The sequence below is a fragment of the Elephas maximus genome, chromosome 4 (genome assembly GCF_024166365.1).
Source record: "Elephas maximus indicus isolate mEleMax1 chromosome 4, mEleMax1 primary haplotype, whole genome shotgun sequence".
Classification (NCBI taxonomy): Eukaryota; Metazoa; Chordata; class Mammalia; order Proboscidea; family Elephantidae; genus Elephas; species Elephas maximus.
Window position 1 is genome coordinate 195,984,427 of NC_064822.1, and position 23,805 is coordinate 196,008,231.

The 23,805-nt window shown below is 43.8% G+C and overlaps 2 protein-coding genes across 5 annotated transcripts in view; both read left to right on the top strand.

Moving 5' to 3' along the window:
• LOC126076178 (zinc finger BED domain-containing protein 4-like) overlaps positions 1-23,805 on the top strand; it is a 55,089-nt gene that overhangs the window by 24,807 nt on the left and 6,477 nt on the right. The gene's annotated exons all lie outside the window — the stretch shown is intronic.
• Positions 1-23,805, top strand: part of LOC126076177 (zinc finger BED domain-containing protein 4-like) — a 125,487-nt gene that overhangs the window by 24,806 nt on the left and 76,876 nt on the right. The gene's annotated exons all lie outside the window — the stretch shown is intronic.

Here is a 23,805-nt window from a genome sequence, read left to right on the forward strand (position 1 = left end):
CTATGTTCATGAGGGATATAGGTCTGTAATTTTCTTATTTTGTAATGTCTTTACCTGGTTTTGGTATCAGGGAGATGGTGGCTTCATAGAATGAGTTGGGTAGTATTCCGTCATTTTCTGTGCTTTGAAATACCTTCAGTAGTAGTGGGGTTAACTCTTCTCTGAAAGTTTGGTAGAACTCTGCAGTGAAGCCGTCCTGGCCAGGGCTTTTTTTTGTTGGGAGTTTTTTGATTACCGTTTCAATCTCTTTTTTTGTTATGGGTCAATTTAGTTGTTCTACTTCTGAATGTGTTAGTTTAGGTAGGTAGTGTTTTTCCAGGAATTCATCCATTTCTTCTAGGTTTGCAAATTTGTTAGAGTACAGTTTTTTGTAATAATCTGATATGATTCTTTTAATTTCATTTGGTTCTGTTGTGATGTGGTCCTTCTCGTTTCTTATTTGGGTTATTTGTTTCCTTTCCTGTATTTCTTTAGGCAGTCTAGCCAATGGTTTATCAATTTTGTTAATTTTTTCAAAGAACCAGCTTTTGGCTTTGTTAATTCTTTCAATTGTTTTTCTGTTCTCTAATTCATGTAGTTCAGCTCTAATTTTTATTATTTGTTTTCTTCTGGTGCCTGATGGATTCTTTTGTTGCTCACTTTCTATTTGTTCAAGTTGTAGGGACAGTTCTCTGCTTTTGGCTCTTTCTTGTTTTTGTATGTGTGTATTTATCGATATAAATTGGCCTCTGAGCCCTGCTTTTGCTGTGTCCCAGAGGTTTTGGTAGGAAGTATTTTCATTCTCGTTGCATTCTATGAATTTCCTTACTCCCTCCTTAATGTCTTCTATAACCCAGTCTTTTTTCAGGAGGGTATTGTTCAGTTTCCAAGTATTTGATTTCTTTTCCCTAGTTTTTCTGTTATTGATTTCTAGTTTTATTGCCTTGTGGTCTGAGAAGATGCTTTGTAATATTTCGATGTTTTGGAGTCTGCAAAGGTTTGTTTTATGACCTAATATGTGGTCTATTCTAGAGAATGTTCGATATGCGCTAGAAAACAGTATACTTTGCAGCAGTTGGGTGGAGAGTTCTGTATAAGTCAATGAGGTCAAGTTGGTTGATTGTTGTAATTAGGTCTTCTGTGTCTCTATTGAGCATCTTACTGGATGTCCTGTCCTTCTCCGAAAGTGGTGTGTTGAAGTCTCCTACTATAATTGTGGAGGTGTCTATCTCACTTTTCAATTCTGTTAAAATTTGATTTATGTATCTTGCAGCCCTGTCATTGGGTGCATAAATATTTAATATGGTTATGTCTTCCTGATCAATTGTCCCTTTTATCATTATGTAGTGTCCTTCTTTATCCTTTGTGGTGGATTTAAGTCAAGTCTATTTTGTCAGAAATTAATATTGCTACTCCTTTTCTTTTTTGCTTATTGTTTGCTTGATATATTTTTTTCCATCCTTTGAGTTTTAGTTCGTTTGTGTCTCTAAGTCTAACGTGTGTCTCTTGTAGGCAGCATATAGACGGATCGTGTTTCTTTATCCAGTCCGAGACTCTCTGTCTCTTTATTGGTGTATTTAGTCCATTTACATTCAGCGTAATTATAGATAAATAAGTGTTTAGTGTTGTCATTTTGATGCCTTTTTATGTGTGTTGTTGACAATTTCATTTTTCCACTTACTTTTTTGTGCTGAGACGTTTTTCTTAGTAAATTGTGAGATCCTCATTTTCATAGTGTTTGACTTTATGTTTGTTGAGTCGGTACGTTTTTCTTGGCTTTTATCTTGAGTTCTGGAGTTGTTATACCTCTTTGTGGTTACCTTATTATTTACCCCTATTTTTCCAAGTAAAAACCTAACTTGTATTGTTCTATATCGCCTTGTATCACTCTCCATATGGCAGTTCTATGCCTCCTGTATTTAGTCCCTCTTTTTGATTATTGTGATGTTTTACATATTGACTTCCGTGATTCCCTGTTATGAGTATTTTTTTTTTTAATTAAACTTAATTTGTTTTTGTGATTTCCCTATTTGAGTTGATATCAGGATGTTCTGTTTTGTGATCTTGTGTTTTGCTGGTGTCTGATATTATTGTTTTCTGACCAAACAATATTCTTTAGTATTTCTTGTAGCTTTGGTTTGGTTTTTGCAAATTCTCTAAACTTGTGTTTATCTGTAAATATCTTAATTTCGCCTTCATATTTCAGAGAGAGTTTTGTTGGATATATGATCCTTGGCTGGCAGTTTTTCTCCTTCAGTGCTCTGTATATGTCGTCCCATTCCCTTCTTGCTTGCATGGTTTCTGCTGAGTAGTCTGAACTTATTCTTATTGATTCTCCCTTGAAGGAAACCTTTCTTTTCTCCCTGGTCTGCTTTTAAAATTTTCTGTTTATCTTTGGTTTTGGCAAGTTTGATGATAATATGTCTTGGTGTTTTTCTTTTTGGATCAATCTTAAATGGGGTTCGATGAGCATCTTGGATAGATATCCTTTCGTCTTTCATGATGTCAGGGAAGTTTTCTGTCAGGAGTTCTTCAACTATTTTCTCTGTGTTTTCTGTCCCCCCTCCTGTTCTGGGACTCCAATCACTCGCAAGTTATCCTTCTTGATAGAGTCCCACATGATTCTTAGGGTTTCTTCATTTTTTTTTTAAATTCTTTTATCTGATTTTTTTTCAGCTATGTTGGTGTTGATTCCGTGGTCCTCCAGATGTCCCAGTCTGCATTCTAATTGCTCAATTCTGCTCCTCTGACTTCCTATTGCGTTGTGTAATTCTGTAATTTTATTGTTAATCTTTTGGATTTCTATATGCTGTCTCTCTATGGATTCTTGGAACTTATTAATTTTTCCACGATGTTCTTGAATAATCGTTTTGAGTTCTTCAACTGTTTTATCAGTGTGTTCCTTGGCTTTTTCTACAGTTTGCCTTATTTCGTTTCTGATGTCTTGAAGCATTCTGTAAATTAGTTTTTTATATTCTGTATCTGATAATTCCAGGATTGTATCTTCATTCGGGAAAGATTTTGATTCTTTTGTTTGGGGAGTCGGAGAAGCTGTCATGGTCTGCTTCTTTATGTGGTTTGATATGGACTGCTGTCTCCGAGCCATCACTGGGAAACTAGTTTTCCCAGAAAATCCGCTAAAAAAAAATGCAGTCAGATCCCTATCAGAATTGCCTTTGGATTGTAACTGCCACCTTGTTCCCTGTAAGGATGAAAGTCCGAGATTTGGATCATATATGCTTGGCTGTAGCTGGTTCTGTGTTTTTAGTCCAATTAGGGGTGGAGTTTTGGTTCCTGGGTTTTTTTTTTTTTTTTCCTTCTCAGGCCGAAAGAGTGGGTTAGGAAAAGACCAAAAGAAAAAAAAAGTGGGGGGGGGGAGCAAAGCCGCTGTGGAGCCGGAGCCGTTCTCCCTCTGGCTCAGGCAATTCCAATGTTAATGAAGCCGCTTGGGGAGGGTGGGGGAGGGATCAGTGAGATAGGAGGAGAGTAGCACCTCAGAATATAGCCAGAGTTGCTTGTCTTGCTTGGAATGACTATTATATCTAAGATTCCCGAGGGGCGTGTCGCCTATGTGTGCTGGCTGTGTGGAGATTGCCCCCCGGGGTCTGGCCCTCTGAAGCCACCCACTGCCAGTCCAAATCCTAGCGTCAAGGTTCCCCTGCTGGGACACTTTACTCCTGGTTCCAAAATCAGTCGCTGCCTCCCAGGGACTTCTCGTCCCGCCAGCCGCGTCGCCGCGCTGCCTCCGCGAACTAGCTGGGCCCCGTCCCGGGGTTAGTTCAGGGGAGTGGAGCAGCTCTCTATGCTTGTGCCGTGCCAGCGCCCAGTCAAAATCCCGGTGGCACGATTCTCCGGCTGGGACGCTGCTCTCCCAGCTCCAAGACCAGTCACTGCCTCCCGGGGACTTCTCCCACCGGCTGCGTCGCCACGCCGCCCGCGCACACTGGCTGGGCCCCCTCCCGGGGTGAGTTCCGGGGGGTATGGCTGCACCCCTCGTTTGCGCTGTCAGGTCCCCTGGGCTCTGTCCTAAATCGGGCGCCAAAGGTTACCTGACTGGGACGCTGGCTCCAGGCTCTGAAAACAATCGCTGCTTCCCCGTATTTGTTCGTTTTCCGTCTCTAAATTTGTGTTTGTTGTTCAGGGTTCGTAGATTGTTATGTATGTGATCGATTCACTTGTTTTTTCGAGTCTTTGTTGCAAGAAGGATCCGAGGTAGCGTCTACCTAGTCCGCCATCTTGGCCCCCCACCAGTCACATTTTTTAATGAGATAGAGAAAAAAATCACCAACTTCATATGGAAGGGAAAGAGGCCCCAGAAAAGTAAAGCATTACTGAAAAAGAACGACAAAGTGGGAGGCCTCACACTACCTGACTTCAGAGCATATTATACTGCCGTGGTAGTCAAAACAGCCTGGTACTGGTACAACAGGTACATAGACCAGTGGAACAGAATTGATAATCCAGACATAAATGCATCCACATATGAGGAACTGATATTTGACAAAGGCCCAAAGTCTGTTAAATGTGGAAAAGACAGTCTTTTTAACAAATGGTGCTGGCATAACTGGATACCCAACTGCAAAAAAATTAAAGAAGACCCATACCTCACACTATACACAAAAACCAACTCAAAATGGATCAAAGACCTAAGTATGAAATCTAAAACGATAAAGTTCATGGAAGAAAAAATAGGAACAATGCTAGGAGCCCTAATACATGGCATGAACAATATACAAAACATCACTAGAACTGCAAAAACAGCAAAAGAGAAGTTAGATAACTGGGAGCTCCTAAAAGTCAAACACCTCTGCTCATCCAAAGACTTCAGCAAAAGAGTAAAAAGATTACCTACAGATTGAGAGAAAGTTTTTAGCAATGACATCTCTGATCAGCGGCTGATCTCTAAAATCTACATGGTACTGCAAAAACTCAACAACAAAAAAACAAATAACCCAATTAAAAAATGGGCAAAGTATATGAACAGGCACTTCACTAAAGAAGACATACAGGTAGCTAACAGATACATGAGGAAATGCTCATGATCATTAGCCATTGGAGAAATGCAGATCAAAACTACAATGAGATTCCATCTCACTCCAGCAAGGCTGGCATTAATCCAAAAAGCACAGAATAATAAATGTTGGAGAAGTTGTGGAAAGACTGGAACACTTCTACACTGCTGGTGGGAATGTAAAGTGGTACAGCCACTTTGGAAATCAATTTGGCGCTTCCTTAAAAAGCTAAAAATAGAACCACCATACGATCCAGCAATCCCACTCTTTGGAATATATCCTAGAAAAGTAAGAGCCTTTACACGAACAGATATATGCACACCCATGTTCATTGCAGCACTGCTTACAATAACAAAAAGATAGAATCAACCAAGGTGCCCATCAACGGATGAATGGGTAAATAAATTATGATATATTCACACAATGGAATACTATGCATCGATAAAGAACAATGATGAATCTGTGAAACATTTCATAACATGGAGCAACCTGGCAGGCATTACATTGAGTAAAGTTAGTTGCAAAAGGACAAATATTGTATGAGACCGCTATTATAAGAACTCAAGAAATAATTTAAACAGAGAAGAAAATATCCTTTGATGGTTACGAGACGGGAGAGGGAGAGAGGAAGGGAGAGGGGAATTCACTAATTAGATGGTAGAGAAGAACTAATTAAGGCGAAAGGATGGACAACACACAATACAGGAGAGGTCGGCACAAGGAAATTTCCTGAATAAATCGAACACTTCGAAGGCCAGAATAGCAGGGGCAGGGTTTTGGGGACCGTGGTTTCAAGGGGACATCTAGGTCAATTGGCATAATAAAAACTTAAGAAAACATTCTGCATCCCATTTTGGAGAGTGGCATCTGAGGCTTTAAACGCTAGCAAGTGGCCTTCTAAGATGCAACAACTGGTCTCAACCCATGTGGAGCAAAGGAGAATGAAGAACACCAAAGAGGCAAGGTAAGTGTGAGCTGAAGAGTCAGAATAGGCCGCATAAATCAAAGACTACATCAGCCTGAGACCAGAAGAACTAGATGGTGCCCAGTTACAACTGATGACTGCCATGACCGGGAACGCAACAGAGAATCCCTGAAGGAGCAGGAGAGCAGTGGGATGCAGACCCCAAATTATAGTAAAAACAAAACAAAACAAAACAGACTTAATGGTCTGACTGAGAACAGAGGGACTTCACAGATCATGGTCCCCGGACCTTCTGTTAGCCCAAGACAGGAACCATTCTCAAAGCCAACTCTTCAGACAGGGATTGGACTGGTACAAGACAGAAAATGATACTGGTGAGGAGTGGGCTTCTTGGATCAAGTAGACACATGAGACTATGTGGGCAGCTCCTGTCTGGAGGGGAGATGTGAAGGCCAAGGGGGACAGAAGCTGGCTGAATGGACACAGAAACACGGTAGAGGGAAGGAATGTGCTGTCTCATTAGGGAGAGAGCACCTAGGAATATATAAAAAAAAAAAAAATTTTTTAAGGTTTTTCTGAGAGACTCACTTGTTTTGTAAAGTTTCACTTAAAGCAGAGTAAAAACTTAAAAAAAGAGACTCTCAAACTTGCTCGTGAACATCAAGTAACTAAACTAAAGGAAGAAATGATATAAAAGAGCTGAACAGAAAATTTCAAAGTGTGACTGGAGAAGATAAAATGTTATAATGACATGTGCAAAGACATGGAGATAGAAAACCAAACAGGGAAGAATACACCATTTCTCAAGCTGAAAGAAATGAAGAAAAAATTCAAGTCTCGAGCTGCAATATTGAAGGATTCTACAGGGAAAATATTAAACAATACAGGAAGTATCAAAAGAAGATGGAAGGAATACACAGAGTCACTATACCAAAAAGAATTGGTTGACGTTCAGCCATTTCAGCAGGTAGCATATCATGAAAATCCAGTGATACTGATGGAAGAAGTCCAAGCTGCGCTGAAGGCATTGGCGAAAAACAAGGCTCCAGGAATTGACAGAATACCTACCAATTGATACGTTTTAACAAACCATGAAGTACCCTTTCTGCCAGTCTGTTTTCCCAAGAGTTACAGGCTGTACTTGGTCCCGTGATATATCAAGATAACCCCCCCAAAACAGGCTAGCATGCCACTGGAGCCACCTTTCCAAGAGAGGGGAAGGCTCACTGTCAGCAGATGCCTGGTACACATATGATTCTAGCTGAGGTATGCCAGCAGTGTAGATGGCTGTGGCTCTGCAAGCCTCCACTGATACCATTTGGTTTCAAATGGGCTCAGGACAAGGCAGTCAATGGGCTGAGCTAAGGGCCGGGTGTATGGTCATCACCTACGAACCCCGGCCCTTAGTTGTGTGTATGGCTGGCTGGACGGTAGTGTGTGGGCTATGTTGAAGGACAACAGCATAAGGAGCAGTGGATAATAGCGGGTAAAGTCCTCTGGGGAAAGCTTTGTGACAGGACATCTTGGATCACCTCTACACTCTGGGTGATGACCTGTTTTCCATGTAGCAGCCCATTCACCCCTTTCCCTGCCAGAAGACCAAGAAGCAGATGCTATAGCATGTGTTAGAACGGTGCATCCCATGGGGGGACACTGCCCATTACATTCACCAGAAAAGTGAACACTGTAGTGCCCATGTTGGTTGGAAAATAGCCAGGGAGGCAGGCATAGTAGTAAAGCGTGGTGATCTAGTGGGTGCTGTGTAGAATTGCCCCATGTGCTCACGCCATTGCCCAAGACGTCTGCCACACAATCCTGGGAAGAGACACAAGAAAACACTACCAGTGATGGACTGGCAGTTAGATTTTACAGGGCCTCTACCCACCCAGTGAAGGAGCAAGTATGCTTTAGTTTGTGTGTACACTGTCACCTGCTTGACACAGGCAGTCCCATGTAAACGAGCAAACCACGCTGCTAGGATGAAGGGGTTGCAAAAATTGAGTGTTAGGTACGGGATACCTTGAAGGGTTGGCAATGACCAGGGGACAGACTTTATAGGTCATGATGTGCATGCATGGGCAACTGAGAGCAGCATTACCTCCCACCCTACAACCCCCAGGCCATATGCCTGGTGGAAAGGAAGAACCTTGTCCTAAAACAACCAATACCAACCCTTACAGGCAAAGCTTCCCTGGTGGGCTGGTAAATTCAGCTCCCAATGGGGCTTTATCCCCATATGCCAGACTAGGAGCCCCAAGTGATCCTCCAGCAATGATTCAAGTGATGTCACAAACTCCAGAAGAGCACCCACCAAGGTTGTTGCCCGAACAAAACAGTGTGGTCCTCTAGACATCTGAGGACCTGGCACTGGAAAGTGAAATCATACGTAGGCACTTGTCATAGGTCATTCCATCTGCGTGGATTGGTTACTTTGTCCCTCTGGAGGCGGAGGAACTGATCTGTCTAACTTGGGAACCCACCATCCTATAGCATGGAGGGCCTCGGCAGTCATGCTTCACATGGAAGGGAACGATGGCCATACCATGAGGGTTGGAGGTGAATCTGCTTTTCTGGCATACAGCAAAATGGGTGACTTTACTCACAGCCTCTCAGGTGACCTCCCCAGGGTAGCATGTATGGTATATTCAGCCAGGGAAGATGCCTAAAGCAGCCACTGTTCTCACTACCCAAGGAGAAGCCGCTAGTGTGATCCTAATAGAAGGGAAAGACCTACCCCTCTTGGTACCTAACAAACACCTGTCTTTCCCTTCATAGGTGTGGCCTACTCTGCTTTCTTCCCTTTGGGGCTGCCACCCTCTTCCTGGAGTGGGGTCACAGCTTTGCTGCAGTACACAATAAAAGCAGGCACTGGGTCTGTGGACAACTCCCTGTCTCAAGTGCTGAAGGCCTGCTTCGGAGTGTGGAGCACTTACTTGAGTAGATTGGGCCGCCCTCTAGTTGACATGGTGTTTTGTTGGGTCTTGGTCTTTTCCTGGGTATAGGGTATGTCTGCTGTTTGTCTATACTGCAGGTGTGGTCTGTGCCTCCACTTAACAGCAGTGCTGTCTATCCCTACCTAAGTGACACATCTTCTCGGGGTCCTCAGAGACTTTGCAGAAAACGAGGAGTGCGTCAGATTGTAAGGGCTGGCCTCAAGGGTGGACTGAAGAGGAAAACAGGCATTATGAGACTGAAACATGGCTGCCCTCATGCTTTTCCATTGGTTCACTGCTGTTTCTGTTCATTGTTGTTTTCCGAGCCCGTTATGTGATCTTGCTGAGGTTGTCTTATGTAACTCTCTGGCGTGGAGCCAACTTTGTCATTGATCACTATAAAACCTCCACACCGTTACTACTGGATGCAGAGAACTGCTTTGGTCTTGTGGCTGCCAGGGACCACTTGGCCTCCGTAATAAATCTCCCTGATAAAGACTCCTTTGCCACCGCACTGGAGTTGCATGCCTCTTTCCTTGATCTCAGCACCCTTCTATTTTGGTGACAAATTTCAAGTTACTGGTCTGTGCCTAGACAGTGTGCAGCATATTAAAATAATTGTGGTATAGAATTTGTTGCATGTAGGGGTTGGTTCAGTCATTTCAAAGTGAGGACAAATTTATGTTAACATTAAAGGGCAAATAATGCGTTGTCCATAAGTCGGATGTCTGTAACCAGGGGACTGCCTGTACAAGTAAACACAGTGAAACCTGTGAGAGCCTGAGCTCCACAGGACTGCTTTGTTTTTCCGGGTCTTGCAAATTTTCCACCTTTGATGGGGTGCAGTATTATCACTTTTCTGTTGTTCTCTCTTAGTGGAAAATATTTGAATTGTCCTTCTGTGACAGGTTCTGGCTTTCATAGTTTTTTTGTGGCCTTTACATTTAAAAGACAGCTTGGCTGGATATAAAATTTTTGGCTCACGTTTTCTTTCCTTGAGTGCCATAAATATGTCAGTCTATTCTTTTCTACTATAAAGTGTTGCTGTCAGAATTATGATAAACTTAGTGGTCTTTTTTTTGCTTATAAGTGACCTTATCTTTTGTGTAGACTCCAAAGGATTTCTTTTTAAGTTCAGTAATCTTACTAGAATATACCTCAGTGTTAATTGTTCAGGATTTTTTTTCCCCCAGCTATATGATATGCCCTTTCAGTATGTAGTTTTGAAATTTTTTAAAAATAATTTTTATTGTGCTCTAAGTGAAAGTTTTTTTTTTACGCGGAAGTTTATAAACCAAGTCAGTCTCTCACACAAAAACCCATATACACCTTGCTACACACTCCCAATTACTCTCCCCCTAATGAGGCAGCCTTTTCTCTCCCTCCACTCTCTCTTTTCGTGTCCTTCTCGCCAGCTTCTAACCCCCTCAACCCTCTCATCTCCCCTCCAGGCAGGAGATGTCAACATAGTCTCAAGTGTCCACCTGATCCAAGAAGCTCACTCCTCACCAGCATCCCTCTCCGACCCATTGTCCAGTCCAATCCATGTCTGAAGAGTTGGTTTCGGGAATGGTTCCTGTCCTGGGCCAGCAGAAGGTCTGGGGGCCATGACCACCGGGGTCCTTCCAGTCTCAGTCCGACCATTAAGTCTGGTGTTATAAGAATTTGGGGCCTACATCCCACGGCGCTCCTGTTCCCTCAGGGATTCTCTGTAGTGCTCCCTGTCAGGGCAGTCATCAGTTGTAGCCGGGCACCATCTAGTTCTTCTGGTCTCAGGATGATGTAGTCACTGGTTCATGTGGCCCTTTCTGTCTCTTGGGCTCGTAATCACCTGTGTCCTTGGTGTTCTTCATTCTCCTTTGATCCATGTGGGTTGAGACCAATTGGTGCATCTTAGATGGCTGCTTGTTAGCGTTTAAGACCCCAGACGCCACTCTTCAAAGTGGGATGCAGAATGTTTTCTTAATAGATTTTATTATGCCAATTGACTTAGATGTCCCCTGAAACCATGGTCCCCAGACCCCTGCCCCTGCTACGCTGGCCTTTGAAGCATTCAGTTTATTTGGGAAACTTCTTTGCTTTTGGTTCAGTCCAATTGTGCTGACCTCCCCTGTGTTGTGTGCTTTCCCTTCACTTAAAGTAGCTATTATCTACTACCTAATTAGTGAATACCCCTCTCCCACCGTCCCTCCCTCCCCCTTCTCGTAACCACAAAAGAATGTCTTCTTCTCAGTTTGAACTATTTCTCAAGTTATTATAATAGTGGTCTTATACAATATTTGTCTTTTTGCAACTCATTTCAGTCAGCATAATGCCTTCCAGGTTCCTCCATGTTATGAAATGTTTCACAGATTCATCGCTGTTTTTTATTGATGCGTAGTATTCCATTGTGTGAATACACCATAATTTGTTTATCCATTCATCTGTTGATGGGCACCTTGATTGCTTCCATGTTTTTGCTATTGTAAACAGTTCTGTAATGAACATGGGTGTGCATGTATCTGTTTGTGTAAAGGCTCTTATTTCTCCAGGACACATTCCAAGGCGTGGGATTGCTGGATCATATGGTGGTTCTATTTCTAGCTTTTTAAGGATGCACCAAACCGATTTCCAAAGTGGTTGTACCATTTGACATTCCCACCAGCAGTGTGGAAGTGTTCCAGTCTCTCCACAGTCTCTCCAACATTTATTATCTTGTGTTTTTTGGATTAATGCCAGCCTTGTTGGGGTGAGATGAAATCTCACTGTAGTTTTCTTTAATGGCTAATGATCGTGAACATTTCCACATATATCTGTTAGCTACCTGAATGTCTTCTTTAGTGTCTATTCATATCTTTTGCCCATTTTTTAATTGGGTAATTTGTCTTTTTGCAGTTGAGTTTTTGCAGTATCATGTAGATTTTAGAGATCAGGTGCTGATCAGAAATGTCATAGCTAAAAAGTTTTTCCCAGTCTGTAGGTAGTCTTTGTACTAGTTTTGAAATTTTTTTGTGAAAAAAATTTTTTAAAGTTACGGTTTTTTGTATTCTTGTCTCTTTTTCGGGGTAGAGGGGATAGGATCTATTATACATGTATGTTGGATTTTCTTTACCCGTCATCTAAATCGATTTTTCTTGAGTCTTTTTACCTATTCATTTATTTAAAAAAATTATTTTCTCCTGTTTCTCTGTAGCCGTCACCTATGGGGTTTACTTGCTCATGTTCCTTCTAGTTTAATCTTCATTGGTTCCTTGGTGATCCTTGCATAGTATATGTCACCCTCTGTGTTCCTCATTTTTGTCATGTGTAAAAGGAGTCATACTATACCTTCCTTGTAAGATTATCATGTGGTTTAAATGAGGTGATACAGGTAAAAACTCAAGAAAAGGTTTACACACAGAAAATAACCAGTGTTTCCCTGTTTCTTTGCATGTCTAGTAATTTTGTTTGTACATATTTTTAATTTTACTTTATTGGGGTGAAGGATTTTGTTACATTCTTTTGAGCATTGTTGAGACTTGCTTTATGATGTAGTTAGTTTGAATCAATTTCATCCTCCTGAGGCTTGCTGTTAAGCTTTGTGAGGGTGGTTCCTGAACAGCCTTTGTTTTGGCCCCCACTACTAAGTTAGTACCTTCCAAGGACGCTACTCAAAGTCCACATGTCAGGATGCCATTCTGCTCTTGGTCGTGGGGAACCCCAGCTGTTTCCAGCCCTATGTGAGCCCTGGTTTCTTAGTGCATCGGTAATAGAAATACCACAGGTGTGTGTGTGGGCTTAAAAAATAAAAATTTATTTTCTCACAGTCCAGGAGGCTAGAAGTCGGAATTGAGGACGCCTGCTATTGGGAAGGCTCTCTCTCAGCTCTGGGGGAAGATCCTTGTCTCTTTCAGCTTCTGTGGCCCTGGTGTTTCTCAATTCGTTAGTGATCTTCACGTGGCATTGTCCAGGCATGGACTGGTAACTTGAAATTTGCCTCCAAAGTTGGAGGATGCCGAGAGACTGAAGAAGGAGGCAGGCATCCCCAGTGTGGTGGAGAAGGAGTTCATTAGGGAGACTTACAGATGAGGCCAGTCCTGGATGGCCGCCAGGACCAGAGCAGATCTCTGCACCCTGCAGCGGGAGGGCAGAGGTTTTTAAGGGTAGCGGACAATAGTGGCTACAATCCAGGGGCTTATATATGATGACTTAGCAAACAGTAGTGAACTAGCGAACCCCATGAGGGCATTCATGTTCAGGCTCACAAAGCCTGTTTCCCCTTCAGTCTACCCCTCAAGGCCAGCTCTTACAATCTGCCATGCTCCCCATCTTGTGTTGTAGTACGAGAGACCCTGTTCCCTCCCCGCTGGGAACAGATGGAGAAGCAGGGTTGGTCAGGTGCTGTATGGTACCCTCATGTGTACAAGAGACAGAAAGTTACTGTGCTCATAATAGGGGGAAGGCTTCTCTGACAAGGAGAAAGAACTGGGAGAGAGAAGGTGTCTTAATTCCCAGCCTCCTTATCAGAGAATGTTCTGGGCCCAAGGCCTTGTCTTAGGCAGCCTGGGTAGGAGGCGTAGAGGCAGACCATTCCCCAACAGTTCAGCCCCCGGCTCCCGTCAGGGTGTCAGAAAAAGAAGCAAAGCAGTGCCAAGTCCTGGTACGCCTGTGACCCGTTTTGGATGTTGAGCTGCATGTCTGCGGTTTGGTACGTAACTCTGGTGGGTATCACATCTGTGCATCATTGAGGTAGCATTTAATGAGGGTTACTAGCCTGGACTGTCCCTGGCAGGTTGGTCAGGGCTGCTTGGAGGAGAGATTCCAACACCCATCCCAGTTATGGCTTAATCCAAGCCAACTGAATAGATCAAAGCACTGCATTTGTCCAGCCTTATGTATGTAAAACACGTCCAGACTCATTTATGTAAAAACAGCGTCTATCTTCCAACATGGCCCGTTCTATGAACAGCACACTCTTCAGTACAGGTAATACAAACACTCCCTTTCTCAGCACAGTTGAACAAGGTGTTCCCATTGCCAGAACAGGCTAATTCAGATGTGGTTTAGTCATTCACTGTACATTGGACCACTTGGTCATGTTCTGCTAGTTCTCCGTGTCCAGTAACATCAGACTCAGAAGTACCGTTCTCAGAGTCAAACCATCCAGTCTCATGCCATTTACATTTCTAACACACAGAGAGAAGGTTCCTTCTAAGGCTGCTGGAGCACTCCGCTCAGGCAGCTTTCATGTTTTAGTGAAATGTTTTCCACGAGCAGTGGAGCCCACCTACCGTATTCGTTTACCATGTTTTCCACGAGCAGTGGAGCCCACCTACCGTATTCGTTTACCATGTTTTCCACGAGCAGTGGAGCCCACCTACCGTATTCGTTTACCATGTTTTCCACGAGCAGTGGAGCCCACCTACCGTATTCGTTTACCATGTTTTCCACGAGCAGTGGAGTCTACCTACCGTATTCGTTTACCATGTGATCACCTTCGTTCTCCAGGCTGCACATTCAGTTCTACGAGGTGTCCTCCTTGTTGACAGACCAGCTGGGACTGTGTGGGAGGTGACTCGTCACGTTGGCTCAGATGTGGACAGAGCCAACAGTTGGTCTGATTGGTAGCTCCAGCAAAAGCCTGTATCATTGGGGCTGAGGGATGAGGGGCCTGTACATCCTTGTGAGATAATCTGGAAAGAAACGGAGACAACGTTAACAATCCTCCCCCATCTCCCGTGGGACTTGAGGTGAGGGTTGCCTGGGTATAGCCACCCAAGCTGTCTGTCCGAGGCTTGAGGCAGTGACCTCTGTGGGAACTCAGATCTTTTGTTAGGAACAGTTATATACAAAAGAAACACGTTTTATTGAATAGACAGTTTGATCAGACATATGGTTCAAATGAGAAATGCCCTTGCAGGGAACTGTAGCATGGATACCCCAGACTGCTTGTCTGAGATGTATAGTTCAGGTTGGTGTTGTCTTGTCCCCTCGCATCAGCTGTTTAAGCCTGTACGTTGTAGAGCTCAAGGGCCCCTGTGGCTTGGTGGTGACAGAGAGCATGAAGAGTTTATTCAAGATCCAGGGGAAGCCTCTGTATAGGATAAAAGGCCCCAATATGATTTACCTGCTGAGTACACCCTGGCCTGTTGGCTTGGGAATCTGTCCCTGGGCAGGTTTTAGCCTTGGCCAGGGTCTCGTAGGCAGGTCAGTTTTTCTGTGCTGACCGGTGTTTTCTGATGACAGTGATAGTCCATGCATGTAAGCCCAGTTTAGGGCGGTGTGTGAATCTCAGTGGGCCATCCTGTGTGAATCTCCACGGGCCGTCCTGTGTGATCTCCATGGGCCGTCCTCCCTTAAATCCAGGAGGTGGTTGGTTGCGCATCTCTTTGTTCTGGAGCAGAGAGTGCTTCAGCCTCTGTAGTGGGTTGGCAGGAGTGGTCTGCTCATTGTTGTTTTCCCCTCTCAGTGTAGGGGCCTTTCTGGTGAACAGCCACACAGGTAACAAAAGCTTACCAGGAGCAGAACTGATTTTTTTTGTGTGTCCAGATGTCTCATCCCCATAGGGACTTGCTGTATATGGCAGTCTGAGGGTTTTCAGTGGCCACATCGAATGGCCAGGCTATTAGCTGTAGCCCATGTCAGTTTCTGTGTGCCCACTAAAATGGCCCTAACTGCAGCAGTTCCCATCAGGGCTTGGAGGCAAAAGTATATAGAAGCGTACATTAATAGGTAAACATTATGAATACATATAATAGGGGTTTGTAGGGGTCCAGGGGGGACTTATCCATAGTTGGGCTTGGGCGAGGATCTCAGTGATGGTGACCACAGACTCGGAAAGTTTTCCTCATTTTGCTGCCAGGTGTTGTAGAGATCACCGTCACCTGTGCAGTTGTATCTAAAATCCCAAGGCATTCAGTTCTTTTCATTTCTCATTGAACTTTAATTGTAACATAAGGCCTTTGGTCCTCCTTCGTGACAGAGACACCTAAGCTTAATCCTCAGTCTAATTATTTCTGAAAGTCGGAAGATCTGGGCAAAGTTGGCAAAGCCCTCAGTCCTTTGTGTGACCACGACTCCACCATGCAAGTGCCTGGGTTCAGCCCAGCGGCCTGGTAACCCGGAGGCAGGCCCTCCTGTATTAGTTTGCCCGTTACTATTGTAGCTGCAGCTACGTTGCTGCTGTTATGTTGCTGGGGGCCGTTATCAGAGAGTTCCAGAGAGGGCCTCCAAGGTCTCTTCAAGGCCCTAAACACAAACTATCTTGAAGGGCCTTTTTTTGTTTGTTTGATTTGTATTGTGCTCTAAGTGAAAGTTTACAAATCAAGTCAGTCTCATACAAAAATGTATATACACCTCGCTGTGTACCCCAAACAACTCGATAGCACTATTATGTACTCCTAGTTGCTGTCCCCCTAATGAGACAGTACACTCCTTCTCTCTACCCTGTATTTCCATGTCTATTCAGCCAGCTTCTAACCCCTTCTGCCCTCTCATTTCCCCTCCAGACAGGAGCTGCCCACATAGTCTCATGTGTCTGCTTGATCTAAGAAGCTCACTCCTCACCAGTATCATTTTCTATCTCACAGTCCAGTCCAATCCCGGTCTGAAGAGTTGGCTTTGGGGATGGTTCCTGTCTTGGGCTAACAGGAGGTCTGGGGACCATGACCTCCGGGGTCCTTCTAGTCTTAGTCAGACCGTTAAGTCTGGTATTTTTACAAGAATTTGACGCCTGCATCCCACTGCTCTCCTGCTGCCTCAGGGGTTCTCTGTTGTGTTCTCTGTCAGGGCAGCCATCGGTTGTAGCCAGGCACCATCTAGTTTTTCTGGTCTCAGGCTGATGCAGTCTCTGGTTAATGTGGCCCTTTCAGTCTCTTGGGCTCATAATTACCTTATGTCTTTGGTGTTCTTCATTCTCCTTTGCTCCAGGTGGGTTGAGATCAATTGATGCATCTTAGATGGTCTCTTGCTAGCGTTTAAGACCCCAGATGCCACTCTCCAAAGTGGGATGCAGAATGTTTTCAAGGGCTTTTTAATCCTTTGTTTTTCCTGCTGTTTTCTTGCTTCGCATGGGTGTTACAGGATGTTCTCAGCACCAGGGACCTGCTTAGCCCCTCCGACTGTCTCCAGTCCCATTGTTGGAGGGCTCTGAGCAATGGCTAGGGGATTGTTCACATAGCCCCTGAATCTCCCATCTTCACACACCTGCTGGAGAGCGATTCTAGTTGCTTATCCTGTTGGTAGATGCAGCTGCTCAATACATCAGTTGTGGCCCCAAACAACTGCCTCACATTCTTTTGTTACTGTGACTCTCTCTGCAGAGCTCTTACATGCACTTCAGCAGCTAGCTGGGCTTCCGTGGCCAGCCGAAGCAGCATCCACCCCACAGCTGCTACTACTGCTCTCTTAGCTTCTTTTCCACACTTAGAAAGGTGTGCGTCTGCCCCAGCTGGGATATGCTGCTTGGCGACCCTGCAGAAAAGCATACGGGCCAGACCTCCCCATGTGGAGACCGCCGGCCAACCCTGGAGGTCCTCCTCAGAGGCCTCACTCCCACTCACCGTTTCCTCGGGGCTCACCAACTGCCCAAGCATGGACCAGTAACTTGAAATTTGCCTCCAGAATTGGAGGGTGCCAAGAGATTGAAGAGGCGGGCAACTCCAGTGTGGCAGAGAAGGAGTTTATTAGGGTGACTTATAGACGAGTCCGGTCCTGAGCAGGTCTCTGCAGCCCGCAGCGGAAGGGCAGAGGTTTTATGAGCTAGCGGGCAGTAGTGGCTACAACCCAGGGGCTTACAGAGGATGGCTTCGCAGACTGTAGTGAACTAGTGGACCACATAAGGCGTTCGTGTTCGACCTCAGGGAGCCTCTTTACCCTCAGGTGTCTTCCCCCATTTGTGCTTGCTTCTGTCTCATCTCCTTTTATAACTGAGAAGTGATTAGGTTTTTCTTAAGTTGATTTTAATTAGCTGTTTTTCTCATTTTAACTTAGAAAATTATACATTTGCAATTTCTTTTAAGATTCGTTTTTGAAATACAGCTGACACACCATAACATTTACCCTTTTAAAGTGTACAGCTCAGAGGTTTCAGTGTGTTCACAAGGGAGGGCCTGCATCACCACTAATTCCAGAAAGGCTTCATCACTCTGTCCCCTTCCTCGCTCCCCCACCCCCGTCCTTGGCAACAGCTTGTCTACTTTCTGTCCCTGTGGGCTTGGGTATTCTGGACATTTCATTTAAATACAGTCATGTGGTAAGTGGCCTTTTTGTGTCTGGTTTTTCACGGTTTGTCCACGTTGTAGTGTATATCAGAGCTTCATTTTTTTTTAATCACTAAATATTACTTCGTCGTATGGATTTACCACATCTTATTTATCCATTCATCCGTTGACGTTTGGTTGTTTCTATTTTTGGCTGTTGTGAACACTGCTGTGAACATTTGTGGACAGTTTTTGCATAAGCATGTTTTCACTTCTTCTGGGTATACACCTAGGGGTGGAATTGGGCCAGATTGTAATGTATGTTTAAATTTTGAGGAACTTACCAAGTTATTGGGCAAAGTGGTTGCACCATTTTGCATTCCTGCTAGCAATGCATGAGGCTTCCCGTCTCTCCGCGTCTTCGCAGCACTTCTTGTTGTCTGGCTTTGTGATTGTAGCTATCCTGTCAGTGGATGTGTGCCATTGTGCTCTTGATTGGCATGTATTTATACTTCCAAGTGTTGTATCTTCCAAATCTGGCTTTTCATTTTCTTTTTGTCATTTTTTTTATTGCTATATTTTATTTTTTAAAAGCAGTTATGTATGTGGAATATATACAGAGAATATTACACAGTTACATGTGAATGCATATAACGTTTAAAGAAATAGTTGTATGTAATATGTACCTATGTTGTATCCAGTATGCGGTGATTCCTGTAAGTGAGGTCCCTGGAATTCTGCATCTGTTCACTGCTTTTGCCGACTCTCACATAATGGTAGGTGTTTCCTTGTGTGTCCAGTGATACTTTATTTTCATGCTAATTTTTATTTTGCATTTTTATTTGGCTGAACTTTGTAAGACTCATTATTGGGAATTCTCTCCTTCAGAAACAATCTGCATTTATTCTGCAAAGTGGTTCTGTTGAACCTGGAACACTTTACAGGATGATCACACACATCCTCCTCTGCCTAGGACGTGTTTGATTTGAGTCTTTTGTCCCAGCTCACTCCCTTTCATTCTCGGAAACGTCCTGGTTTGGAAGGTAATGTATGGCTACCTTGATGCTTTGATTCCGGAACGATTCAGGAGTCTCGGGTTCAGTTCCCCTACTTTGTGGTGGCTCAGAGTATGGCCTCAGCCCAAGTAGTTGAAGCATTTGCCCTCAGACGGCCTCACGTTCACATGTGTTGACGGCTTGGCTCACCTCTCCCATGTGTTTTCCCCTCACTTGTCCGTTTGTTTGCTCATTTCCCTTGGAGAGTTCTGGCCTTTTTTGTAAGCTAAGGGAGGCTTTAAAGAGTACATTTGTTGTATATTTTCTAGAGCCTAGTTTTGTTATAGTGAGTGCTCTTCAGGGTATTTATGCAGCCAATTGCTGAGAATGTTTTTGTTACTTTTTTACTTTATCATTGAACTGCTCCACTCCTACCCCACGCCCATTCATCATCCTTTAATATTTCCTCGCTTATCGTGTCCTGATAACTCCTGCCCCTTCCTGATCTCAGTCCTGTCCTGCTCCTTTATCCCTTCACAACATCGTGAATCTCCCATTAGTTGAAACTGTAAGATACTCGGTGATTGTTGTCTCTCCTGCGGGCTGTCAGGCCCCCGAGGCGTGGCCGCATGGTTTCCCTGCTGTCTAGTCTAGTTCCTGCACAGTTGTAATACAGCGACGTGAACTGTCTAAACTCAGGAGGGCTAAGAATCAGGATCAGCACAAAGCTGGTTCCTACGAGGCAGAAGTCGGGTATACCTCCGCCTTCCTACTATCTCCCCAATTTGTTGCAACGGCCACACAGGATTCATAGACCATACTCACAGTTATGTGGTTTGTTAGGGAAGTAGCTGGTTATGGACCAGGATCGACATGGAAGTACTGTGAAACCTGTGGGAGCCGGAATTCACTGGGACCGCCTTTTCCTCTGGGTCTCCCAAGATTTCTGCCTTTGACAGGGTACAGTCTTACCACTATTCTATCGCTCTGTATTAGTGGGAAACGTTTGCGTTTTTCTTCTCAGACAGGTTTCCATCTTACACAGGTCCCGGCTGTCACAGGTTTTACTGTAAGAGGAACAGCGTCAGGAGGCATATAGGCCTCAAGCGGTCAGCAGACACTGCTTCTCTGCCCTCTGCCAGGCAGATGCCCCACCTTGGCTTCTCTGCTGGGTGGCTGCCTTCTCTGCAGTATATGCTTCTCCGCCATCGGGCCTCTCTGCTATCAGCCATGGGTACCTGTGTTGTACCTTGAGTAGGGGCATAAATTATATATCAAAACAACCTTTTTTTATGCTATTGGAGGTTTCTGTTCATAGTCTCCTAATTCTTTATTAATAGGTTGTTTGAATTTGAATTCTTCATTTTTGGTTTATTTTGCAGTGTCAGGTTATTTTCATTGTGTAAGTAGATTGCAAAAAAGAAAACAACTTTTTCCACTTCACTTTTTTTAATTGAGCTTTCTGGATGTTCTGTCCTCCACCTAAAGTTTTGTGTTGAAGCCTCCTAATACTGTGGAGCTGTCCCTCTCTGTCTTCAATGCTGTTAGAGTTTTATGTATTGGAGCCCTGTGGTTGGGTGCATATATATTTATTACGGTTATATCCTCCTGGTGTATTGACCCTTTAATCACTATATAGTATCCTTCCTTATCCTTTGTGGTGGATTTTACTTTCAAGTCTATTTTGTCAGAAATTAAAATCGCCACTCCTGCTGTTTCATGACTGTTGTTTGCTTGATATATTTTTTTCCATCCTTTGAGTTTTAGTTCATGTCTTTAAGCCTAAGGTGTGTCTCTTGTAGGCAGCATATAGAACTTTTTTTTTTTTTTTTAGTTTTCATTGTACTTTAAGTGAAAGTTTACGAGTCAAGTCAGCCTCTCATGTAAAAATTTATACACATCTTGCTGTATACTCCTAATTGCTCTTCCCCTAATGAGACAGTACACTCCTTCCCTCCACTGTCTCTCTTCGTGTCCGTTCGGCCAGCTTCTAACCCTCTCCGCCCTCCTGTCTCCCCTCCAGACAGGAGCTGCTCACATAGTCTCATGTGTCTACTTAATCCAGGAAGCTCACTCTTCACCAGCATCATTTTCTGTCCCAATGCCCAATCCCTGCCTGAAGAGTTGGCTTTGGGAAGTAAAAACACACACAGCAAAACCTTCATTGATTCAGCAGCTTCCACGTGCACAATTCAGTGACCTTGAATCTGTTCTTCATGTTGTACGACCTTTTCCACTGTCTTTTTCCAGATTTTTCCATCACCATTAACATCAACTCAACGCTCCCTAGGCAAAACGCCCCCGTTCTCTTCTCTCTTCTACCCCAGGTAACCACTAATAATCCTTGTTGTTGTTGGTAGGTGCCGTCAAGTCTGTTCCGACTCATAGCGACCCTGTATACAACAGCGCGAGACACTGCCCGGCCCCGCACCATCCTCACAATCGTTACGCTTGAGCCCACTGTTGTGTCCACTGTGTCAGTTCATCTTGTTGAGGGTCTTCCTCCTTTTCGCCGGCCCTCTACTTTACCAAGCACGACGTCCCTCTCCAGGGCCTCATCTCTCCTGATGACATATCCAAAGTATGTGAGACCAAGTCTTGCCATCCTTGCTTCCAAGAAGCATCCTGGTTGCACTTAGACAGATTTGTTCGTTCTTTTGGCGGTCCCTGCTATATTCAGTATTCTTCGCCAGCACCACAACGCAGAGGTGTCAGTTCTTCTTCAGTCTCCCCTATTCATCATTGAGCTTTCTCATGCCTATGAGGCATGAGATTGGATCAGGCACACCTTAGTCTTCAAGGTGACATCTTTGTTTTTCAACACTTTAAAGAGGTCTTTGCAGCAGATTACCCAGTGCAGTGTGACTTTTGATCTCTTGACTGCTGCTTCCATGGGTGTTGATTGTGTATCCAAAATGAAATCCTTGACAACTTCAGTCTTTTCTCCTTTTCTCGTGATGTTGCTCATTGGTACACTTGTGAGGATTTTTGTTTTCTTTATGTTGAGGTGTAATTCATACTGAAGGCTTTGGGCTTTGATCTTCATCAGTAACTGCTTCAAGTCCTCTTCACTTTCGGCAAGCAAGGTTTTGCCATCTGCATAATGCAGGTTATTAATGAGTCTTGCTCTAATCCTGATACCCTGTTCTTCTTCATACAGTCCAGCTTCTCGGATTATTTGCTCAGCATACAGATAGAATAGGTGTGGTGCAAGGATACAACCCTGATGCACACCTTTCCTGTCTTTAAACTACTCAGTATCCCCTTATTCTGTTTGAATGACTGCCTCTTGATCTGTGTACAGGTTTCTCATGAGCAGAGTTATCTTGAATCCCCATTCTTCACAATGTTGTCCATAATTTGATGTGATCCACACAGTCAAATGCCTCAGCATAGTCAATAAAACACAGGTAAACATCTTTCTGGTATTCTCTACTTTCAGCCAGGATCCATCCTACATCAGCAGTGATATCGCTGGTACCATGTCCTCTTCTGAATCCGGCTTGAATTTCCGGCAGTTCCCTGTCAGTGTACTGCTGCAGCCACTTTTGAATGATCTTCAGCAAAATTTTACTTGCACATGATATTAATAGTATTGTTTGATAATTTCTGCATTTGGTTGGATCACCTTTCTCGGGACTTGGCATAAATATGGATGTCTTCTAGTCGGTTGGCCAGGTAGCTGTCTTCCAAATTTCTTGGCATAGAAAAGTGAACACTTCCAGCACTGCATGTAAGTAAGTTCATATAGTGTTTATCCTTTAGTGACTGGCTTATTTTGCTCAGCATGTTGTTTTCAAGGTTTATCCATGTTGTAGCGTGCATCAGGACTTCATTTCTCTTTATGGCTGAGTAATATTCCATTGTATGTCTACACCATACTCTGTTTATTCATCTGTTGATGGCTATTTCATTTGCTTCCACCTGTTGACTATTGTGAAAAGTGCTGCAAAGAACACTGGTTTTCAGGTTTCTGTTTGTGTTTCTACGTTAACTTCTGGGTACGTACCTAAGATTGGGATTGTTGGGTCATATGGTAGTTCTATGTTCAACTTTTTGAGGAAGCGCCAAACTGTTTTCCAGGGCGGCTGCACTATTTTTATTCCCACCAGCAATGGATGGGGGTTCCGGTTTCTCCACAAACTCACCAATACCTGCTGCTTTTAGTTTTTTTGATTACCGCCATTCTAATGGGTACAAAGCACCATAAAAATCTCATTGTGGTTTTGATTTGCATCTCTCTAATGGCTAATGATGTTAAACATCTTCTCATGTCCTTCTTGGTCATCTGAATGTGTCTGATCAAGTCCTCTGCCCAGTTTTTGATAGGGTCGTTTGTCTTTTTATTGTTAAGTTGTAGAAGTTTCTTACGTATTTTGGATATTAGGCCCTTATCTGGTATAAACAAAAAAAAAACCGAAATCCATTGCCATGGAATCGATTCCAATTCATAGTGATCCTATAGGACAGAGTAGAACTGCCTTCTAAATCTGTGGGTTGTCTCTTCACTATGTTGATTTTAAATACTTTTTTTCTTTTTTAATTGTACTTTAAGTGAAATTTTACAACTCTAGTTTTTCTTCCAAAATGTATACACACATTGTTATGTGACTCTAGTTGCTCTCCCCCACCTTTCCACCCCGGATTTCCCATATCCATTTAACCACCCCTGTCCCTTTCTGCTTTCTCACCTCCCCTCCAGATAGGAGCTCCCATTTAGTCACATGTATGTACTTGAGCTAAGAAGCACACTCTGCACGAGTATTCATTTTACATCTTATAGTCAGTCTAATCTTTGAAGAG